This window comes from Schistocerca nitens, chromosome 1 (assembly GCF_023898315.1).
Source record: "Schistocerca nitens isolate TAMUIC-IGC-003100 chromosome 1, iqSchNite1.1, whole genome shotgun sequence".
Lineage (NCBI taxonomy): Eukaryota > Metazoa > Arthropoda > Insecta > Orthoptera > Acrididae > Schistocerca > Schistocerca nitens.
This window is the reverse complement of record NC_064614.1, coordinates 1,020,552,642-1,020,561,593: the sequence shown is the minus strand read 5'-3', so window position 1 is coordinate 1,020,561,593 and position 8,952 is coordinate 1,020,552,642. Positions and strand designations below refer to the sequence as shown.

Here is an 8,952-nt window from a genome sequence, read left to right as displayed (position 1 = left end):
GCATCAGGTTCCTGTGCAGCGGCAGACTCCGGCTTTTGCTCCTGGCGACGTTGTATTCTATCGCAACTATCGAGGTTCACGGCATTGGCTCGCAGGGCGCATTCTTCGCTGCCTCGGCCGCGCGATGTATTTGGTTTTGGGGGCCTCTGGTGAGGTGCGTCGGCATCTCAATCAGCTGCGCCTCTGTCGTCGCCCGGGTTCTGCCGCTCCCCGTCTGCTTTCAGCGACGGTGCCGTCCGGTCAGCGCCCTGGGGACCCATCTACTGGCTCGCCTCATCCCCAGGTGTTACCGACGATGCCTTCCATTTTGCCCCATGGCGACGCGCCGCTGCCGCTGCCGCCGCCGCCGCCGCCTGTTCTCCCGCCGGCGCCGCCCGCAGTGGACGCTTGGCTGCAGCCACCCAGCGCCTCCCTGGGTCGCGCGCCGCCGATCGCTTCACGTGACCAGCTGTACTCCGCAATGGAACTCTTGCCTGCTCCGGACCAGATGTCGTCTTCGCCCGTCGGGTGCCCCGACCACATGGAGGTCGACCCTTCGGCCCCTCCTGTCTCATTACGGGCGCATACACCGCATGTTGACGTGCACCCTGGACTAGGTTTTCAGGCGTTTCCTAGCTCCCCTCGGACCGAATTGCAGGGTGCGGGTGGCACAGCCTCGCCTGTTGTTAGGCTCCCCACCCCATCGCATACGTCAACATGGGGTCCTCCTCACGGCGGGCGGAAGCCTTATCACACGACCGTTCGCCGATTTGTTGCAATGCTGTATCTCTTGCTTCTTTATACATGTGATACCTGTGGTGTCACCGCCAGACACAACACTTGCTAGGTGGTAGCTTAAATCGGCCGCGGTCCATTAGTACATGTCGGACCCGCGTGTCGCCACTGTGTGATCGTAGACCGAGCGCCACCACACGGCAGGTCTAGAGAGACGTACGAGCACTCGCCCTAGTTGTACGGACGACATTGCTAGCGACTAAACGTACGAAGCCTTTCTCTCAGTTAGAATAGCCTTCAGCTAAGTTAATGGCTACGACCTAGCAAGGCGCCATTTGTACCACTGCATGTATCTCAGTCTCACTTGTATCATCAAGAATGCTGTACACCTCACTTGTATCATCAAGAATGCTGTACACCAAAGGACGATATAAAAGTTAAGTGTTCTAGTAGCTACGTTCTTTTCTTTATCACATTCATCACGTATCCTGTTCCAGACTTCGCGCCAGTCGGCGTGTGTGTACGTGTGCCCTTTCGGCTACCCGTCTCTGTGGACTGGCTGCCTTGTCAGTCCACTACAATACCTTAACTAGCTTTTTAAAAGTTGATTTTCCTCAGAATTATGTATAGCTGGTAAACATAGGATTTCACCATCTAAATTTATCTTTAACACTTGGATCCTATTTTCCTTTTCTGGCATAGGAGAATTTAAAGTGTATACTGAGTTCAGTTGCTTTGTGTTCTCTGACAAGACTTTATCAACACTGTTAGAAATATTAACACTAACTATATGACAAACCACCACTTCTTGTGATAAATTAGAAAGGCACAAGGTTGTCTGCACCAAGTAAATAATACGCATTTTATCACCCTCCCCCTTCACATACCAATTGATACTGAAAATTTTTTTGTTTGATAGAATCGTGATAATATCATTTTGGCTTATCGGTGAATCCAGATCAAAATATTTTTTGTGAGAGCAAGACTGTTTTGACTACTCTTGCCAGAAAGTCCTTTTCCGCATCAGAAATGCATTATATCGTGGAAGACGATTTTGCGCAGTGGGACTGTGTGTTCCGAAAGAAAGTAGACACAAATTTCTCTATCAATTGCCGCATTATTCTACGAACTCCTTTCAGTTTTTCTTTACACGTAACTCTAAACTATAGCAATATATAACTTATCGACTTGTGTTATTCATACGCCAGATTGTTTTGCTTTAGAATATGTGTTTGAATGAAACAAAGGCAGACCTTCTGTCGAATGGTATGAAGGGGCAATGACGCGGAGAACCAATAACAAAGCCGGAACACACACGCAGTATATGTAGGCAGTCCAGATTTCTGAGCAACAGAGGTGCCACCGAAACAACTACTGTAACATCATATTTACGTTCCAAGGACCACATTTCCCTTGTGCACTTGATATGGAATAGTTAAGCGAGGTATTCTGAATGAACTAGATTAGGTAACGAGATGTTAAAAGTTTTGCTAATTGGGAAACAAATTAATTGGCAATGGTTGAAGACGATGTAAAATTCAGACAGACAACAGCAAGAAAAGTATTTTTGAAATGTTAATATAGAACGTAACGATATAACGTTAGATCGTAGCCTGTCTTTTCTGAGGTCATTCATATGGAGTGTAGCCTTGTACTGGAGTGACACGTGGACGATAAGCAGTTCAAACGAGAAGCGAATAGAAGGTTTCGACATTTGGTACTGTACAAGAAAGTTGAAAGTTAGATAGATAGATCGAAGAACCAGTGAGATACCACTGGTATTATTATCAGTCCACGCAGGTATGCACGAACAGAAGAAATGATAAATAATGTTCTTAAAAGTCTCGTTTTGTGATTTTTTGCAAATAGTCTGGCCTCCAATTTTAAAACGAGACACACGTTATTTAGTTCTGTACATCTAGAGGAACTGCGTCAATGATAAATCTAACACATGGCGAGGAAATAATAAACAGGGTAGAAAATTCAAAAATTTTTGGTGTTCACGTTGATGAGAATTTAACCAGGAGAAAGCACATTTTGGGACTACTAAAACAAAGCTGTGCAGTGTAAAACATAAAAAAATGCATAGTGCTGCAGAGTCACTAAAAATTAGACAACAGCTATCGGTGTCTATTAGAAGAAAAACATCATCGATATGCTAGCAGACGGCATTTCCGGATGTAGGCAAGAAATTAAGCGAAATCACGGTAAGTAAAAAGCAGCATATTGTTAAAGAACTATTTTTCGATCTTAAAGCAAATCAATATCTAACTCAATTAAAGACCACCGATGATGCTTTACATCATTAAATCCAAACGCATATGGCGAAAAAAACCGTAACTGCAACGAGGGAACGACGATACCCTCAAGAATTGTAAAGCAACTGCGGACCGTATGGCCACACACATGAAGAATTTAAAACTATTTAGTGTAGCCACATTTGCCCTTGAGATCATTTCAAATTTGGGTAGAAACAAATCAGTAATTTGGTATATTTTGATTATTTTTCTTCAATAATGTTGTATGCAATAATGTTCTGGGTTTAACTCACCTCTGAGAAAGAAAGACCTCATTGCTCAAGAACGTGCTATAAGAATAATATGTGGTGCTCAGCCACGATCATGTTGTAGACATCTGTTTAGTGAGATGGACGTTCTGTCTACTGCTTCACAGTATATTTATCGCTCATGACGTTTGACGTAAACAACACACTGCAACAATTACGTACTAAATTAGAATACCAGAAGGTAAAAGACATTCATTGCTTAGCAGTAACATTGTATTCAGCACAAAAAGCGGTGCACAGTACTAGAATTTTTGATAGCGCACCCAGTGATGTAAGAAGTCTGACCAGTAGTGAAGCAAAATTTGAAAGCAAACTGAAAAAGTTTCTCCTTGACAACTCCGTCAATTCCACAGAAGAATTTCTATTGCTGTAATGTGTAAAAAGTGGTATGTAAGAATTGGTAATACACACACACACACCCAAGGAGAGAGAGAGAGTGAATCACCTAACATTTGCACCGCAGATATTTAAGACATGGTATGCACGATCGATAAGTGCTTTTCATATAGTTAAATTGTTTTCAAAGGCGCGTATTTAGAGCCAATACACAGATTTTGAGAAGCTGACGAAAGTGCACATTTTTACAACAAATACCTGATGTCTGTAAAATCATAAGGTAGCGTAAATTAGGATGTCAGTTATGCTTGTCGCCGGAAGACCTCGCAAGTAGTTTAAGAGTCAACGTATCGTAGGCGTTGTAAACACATATGTTTGTTCCATCCTATTGCTTAGATGCTAGCCGATGATATTTGTTTACATTGGATTGGGTGTACCTTACAATTTCACTGCTATGGAGCTGTTACTTATTGTCTGATAGTGGAAGTAGTATGAGATTCTTGGAAGATGGTGCTTCCCAACACAAAAAAAAAAAAAACCGGACATGTTCATAGTTTATGGTGAAATAGGAGGTATGCGTTCGTTTACGTACCATGTGCGCCTAAAGATGTTCCAATTGATGTCAACCTCTTGAACCTTTTTACAGATGGTATTGAAAGGTGTGTGTCTAAATTTTCATAGGATTACAGATGATATTGAGAGGTGTCTGTATAAATTTTCTTAGGAATTTTTCTAGTTTAGACGTCAGAAATGGCTTAGACATGCTCGTTCAGCCACGGCAGCGAAGCTACGCGGCACACAGGTGAGTTTGAGGTGATCATTGCTCTGTGGAGATGTACCCAAGATCTATCTCTTGATTGCGAGGAGAGGAGAGGTGACCGACTGTTGAGCTTTGGTGTTGGATGTGAACAGCCAAGTTTAGGATTAGTAGCAGTAAGCAGTGAACAATGGAGATTTTCGGGAATTACATTATGGATTATTGGAAAATTGATTGTGCATAAAAAATAATTGACTTTGACGTTGATACAATTATACTCTCTGTGAAGAAAGAATTACAAGTAATCATCAAGTTTGTTTTAATTGCGTCAGTGGTTTGATAATGGAGCATTCTCGGACAGTCAGACATTCAAGATCAAGAATCTTTTTGTTTTTCAGTTTCTTTCTTAGCATTTATCGACAACTGAGAGAGAGATGGATTTCAGAATTAGATTTTGGAATTTGGTTTAAGGAAAGACTATACACGTGAAGTTGAATTTTTGTAATTACTGGATTATAGTTACGTGATTTCAGAGAAAGCTTAATTATTATTGAATTTTCATTAAATGTTATGAAGTCAAATCATATGAAACAGGTATTGAGTTCATTTGACTCAGGATCATTGTCCACGTCTACATAATTAATTAATTTTTCCTTTATCTGATACAATTTTCAAAAATTATGAACCAAGAATGATAGCAATGTTTTTGGAGAACGCAATACACCTTTGCGTATCTCACATCAGTAGTTAGATTTTAGAGCTCTTTTATCAAGATGCGTTGTAGGTACGAACCGGCAACGGCCTTGCCGCAGTGGATATACCGGTTCCCGTGAGATCACCGAAATTAAGCGCTGTTGGGCGTGGCCGGCACTTGAATGGGTGACCATCCAGCCACCATGCGCTGTTGCCATTTTTCGAGGTGCACTCTGCCTTGTGATGCCAATTGAGGAGCTACTCGACCGAATAGTAGCGGCTCCGGTCAAAGAGAGAGAGCGGTGTGCTGACCACACGCCCCTCCTATCCGCATCCTCAACAGAGGATGACACGGAGGTCGGATGGTCCCGATGGGCCACTTGTGGCCTGAAGACGGAGTGCTGTAGGTACGAGACTAGTTTCCACTGCATTATGCAGTGAGACCCACGTAAACCAAATAGTGTAGAAAACATATTTCTTCTTTAATTGAATTTCACAGGGACCAACTTTAGTTTCAAAGTAATCAGTTTCTCATCAAAGTTCATAAGAGAGTCTGTGATAACAATATGTTTCAGACATGACATGATTTTCTTAGAATTCTTGCAGTTGAATTTCGTCATCAGCAGTAAGCGTTACGCGAGCTATCAGCTTTAAGGTCTGGTATGCGCACCCTTAAAAACAGGAAGCCTAGAGGTTAGCGTCTAACAGACAATCAACAATACAGATTAACTTTTACTAAAATAAATTTAAACAGATAACTTTCACTTGTCGACATTCCTACAACGTTCGGGTATCGGGAAATTTTCTGAAATAATTTAAGTAGATAAAGTGATACAGTGTACTGTCCTCGATCGCTATTTTACCTGTAGCTAGGTTTTGCTCCTGCGCTATTTAATAATCATTTATGCTTTCTTACAACTCATTGAGATAATTTCTGAAGATTTCTGTATTCATTTCGAATATTTTTCTTTGCCATTACAATTACCATGCCGAGCAACACAGTAAATAGCAGATCGCGTAGCAATCATTCTCAAACAGCCATATGCAGCATTCATGTGACAACAATACCTTAATGTCTGATGAGTCACTAATTAATTCTAGAGAGACATAGTTGGACATAATGTCTGCGGTAGATGCTTACCTCCCAGTCTGGTTACGAGGAATGTAGACATAAACAGAATTCACTTGCACAAAATTAAAATGGCAACATTTTTACGAACTTAAATATTTCTTTTGATGATAAGATGTGAGACTTTAAACTAAAGATTTTAGATTCCGCGCAGTGTGAAGACATCAGCACACAGACGATGTAAATTTTTTTTCGGAAAACGCAGAGCAGTAAATGAAAACACAGACGAATAATCAGTTCATCACACAACAGTTGGCACGAATTCTGAACTCTTCGCAGAAAAGTGAACTTGCGTTTACTCTTCAGCACTTACTACAAAAAGGTTGCAAACCACTAGCAAATCAAGAAAAAAACAAAATAATTGAAACAGTGGTACAACAAAATAGCGAAATAATTGAAGTAGAATTACAATATAACTACAAAACACTTGAAACAAAGCAAAAAGTAAGCAATGAAAACAGAGTTAAGAAAATTTCCTACAAGAATAAATAAATTGCAGAAACACAGACACAATCACAACGTCAGTTTTCTCAGATAGTGGCTGAGGTTAACACAAAAGTTAAAGATTTACAGATTCCTACCGAAAAAAGAAGGCTTCAATTGCTAAAAAAATAATAAAGTAGTTTCTAGTGCAGAGATCACAAAATTGCAACGCAAATCAAAAAAGCATTCGGAACAGATGCAAAATTAGGAAACAGAAACAAATGAAATTGACGACAGACCTAAGGAACTACGTGAAATACTGAAAGCATAAATCAATGAACTTCCAGACAAAGTTGGGCAAATAGAAATAAATACAGACGAGCAGTCAGCAGACATACACCCAATACAGTTTCATGAGATCGAAGAATTTCAGTCTTTAGAGCGTTTCAAAGGAGGACAGAGGAAGACGATAAACTAATGGCACAAGCAAGAAATCAATAGGTTATGCAGACATCAAGCTGAAATTGAAAATAAGTTTACACAAGAACAAAATACACGTTACGCTAGTGAGAGCTACCACGGACAAGAAACAGATTTCATGTAAGAACAACATTTTGGACGACCTACATGTGAAACAGACTTTGATAACGAACTTGAACATTCACGCACATAATTCAACCAACAGAACATTCATTACTTTATAAGACACGACGGATTTGGCTACACACATTTTTACCGGTGAGAAAGTCTAATGATTTTTACAATGGCTTCAGTTATTTACCTCTCTTAGATTGGATACAACAGTTTAGCCTTTCCTTACCACCAGCTTGACCAGTGACACACAGAATTTGTTGACAGTTTCTTGGAATGCGGAAGCGACCCAGAGCAAGACAATGCATTTCTTTACAGGACTTTCAGGTGCATCTTTTGCGTCATACTGGTCAGAGACTATGAAGCGTGAGGCTTAATATAAATTCATTAGTTTGATAAATTTTGAAAATTCGCACTTTGCAACCTTAAGGCAGTTCTTCGAGCATATGGTGCAGAAAAACCAATACTTGACAGAACCGTACAGCCATTCCACTTTCATCCAGCTTGATGTTTCTAAACTTCCAACATCTTTACGCTTTTCTTTGCTGACAAATATCAGAAAGATGAGATCAGTGCATTCTGTGACGTTTCTCAATTGCTTGAAATTCAAGAATACGACTATTCATTCAAAAAAAGAAATCTTTATCAGAACAACCGCAATTACAATGACAATCCGAGCAACGGACAATGCATATCATTCAGTGAAAACAGAAGCAGAAGATATGGGAATAACCAACAGCACCAAGAACACTATCACAGACATAACATTTTCAGTAGACCACCACATTACGACCGCAACAAAACTGGAGTTTTCATCATAACAACCAGCACTTTCATAATTCAAGGGCAACATGAACAGTCCTTCATAGCAACACAGTAATTTTGGAAATAATTACGTGCAAAGCAATAACAACTTGCAGATGAATACGTTGCAACCATACAATAACAACTATCATTACAACAGACAACAAAGCAACATTTTCCTTGAAAATGACAGATGTGAGAATGGAGAAATGAAAATTATAAACAGCTAAATTTTGTTTTGAAATAATCGGACAGTCGTTTTCATCCACAAAAATTTAACACTAATAACGCGGAACTGAGACGATCTGTAAAAATAACTGAAGTTTCGCAAGCTACTTCACAGCGACGCGACTGCAGTGACTACAGGAGAAGAGTAAAAGAGATTCACACAGAGAGAGAACACGACGAACTACGGATCGTACCGACATACTGAAAATATCGTTTTTCAGAAGACATGAGGTACTCATTGTTACAAGAGAAACACGAGCATCGAAAGCAGATTTATCATCCAGTCGTTATCATACAAATAGACAAACATACTTTAAACGCAATTTTAGATTCAGGTTTTGCAGTTTTGGTAATTAGTGATGCAGAATTCAATAAATGTAATTCAGATCAAGCTTGCTCCACTTTATCATTATACAGAACAAACGTTAGAGGAGCTGTTCCAGGAAAATATGTTGATGTGAAGTCAGCTATACATTTACTGTGTATTGTCCTTTCTTTATTTATATTAATTATTATTTTTCTTATTGAATTTAATCATGATTATTTCTTTCCTGTTATCTTTTTAGTTTTTTCTGTTTGTGAAGGTGCTTTAGGTATTTATATTTCGGTTTCAATAATGCGGTCACACTTTCTTTGTAAACTTCTGAACTGGTCAACTACTATCACCAGAGATTTGCTTGGAATGGATTTATCAAACAGAGAAAAAGGAGT

The 8,952-nt window shown here is 39.9% G+C and overlaps 1 pseudogene; it reads left to right on the top strand.

Moving 5' to 3' along the window:
* The first annotated feature begins 5,166 nt into the window (after positions 1–5,166).
* Positions 5,167–5,283, top strand: LOC126208809 (5S ribosomal RNA; annotated as a pseudogene).
* The last annotated feature ends 3,669 nt before the right edge of the window (positions 5,284–8,952 follow it).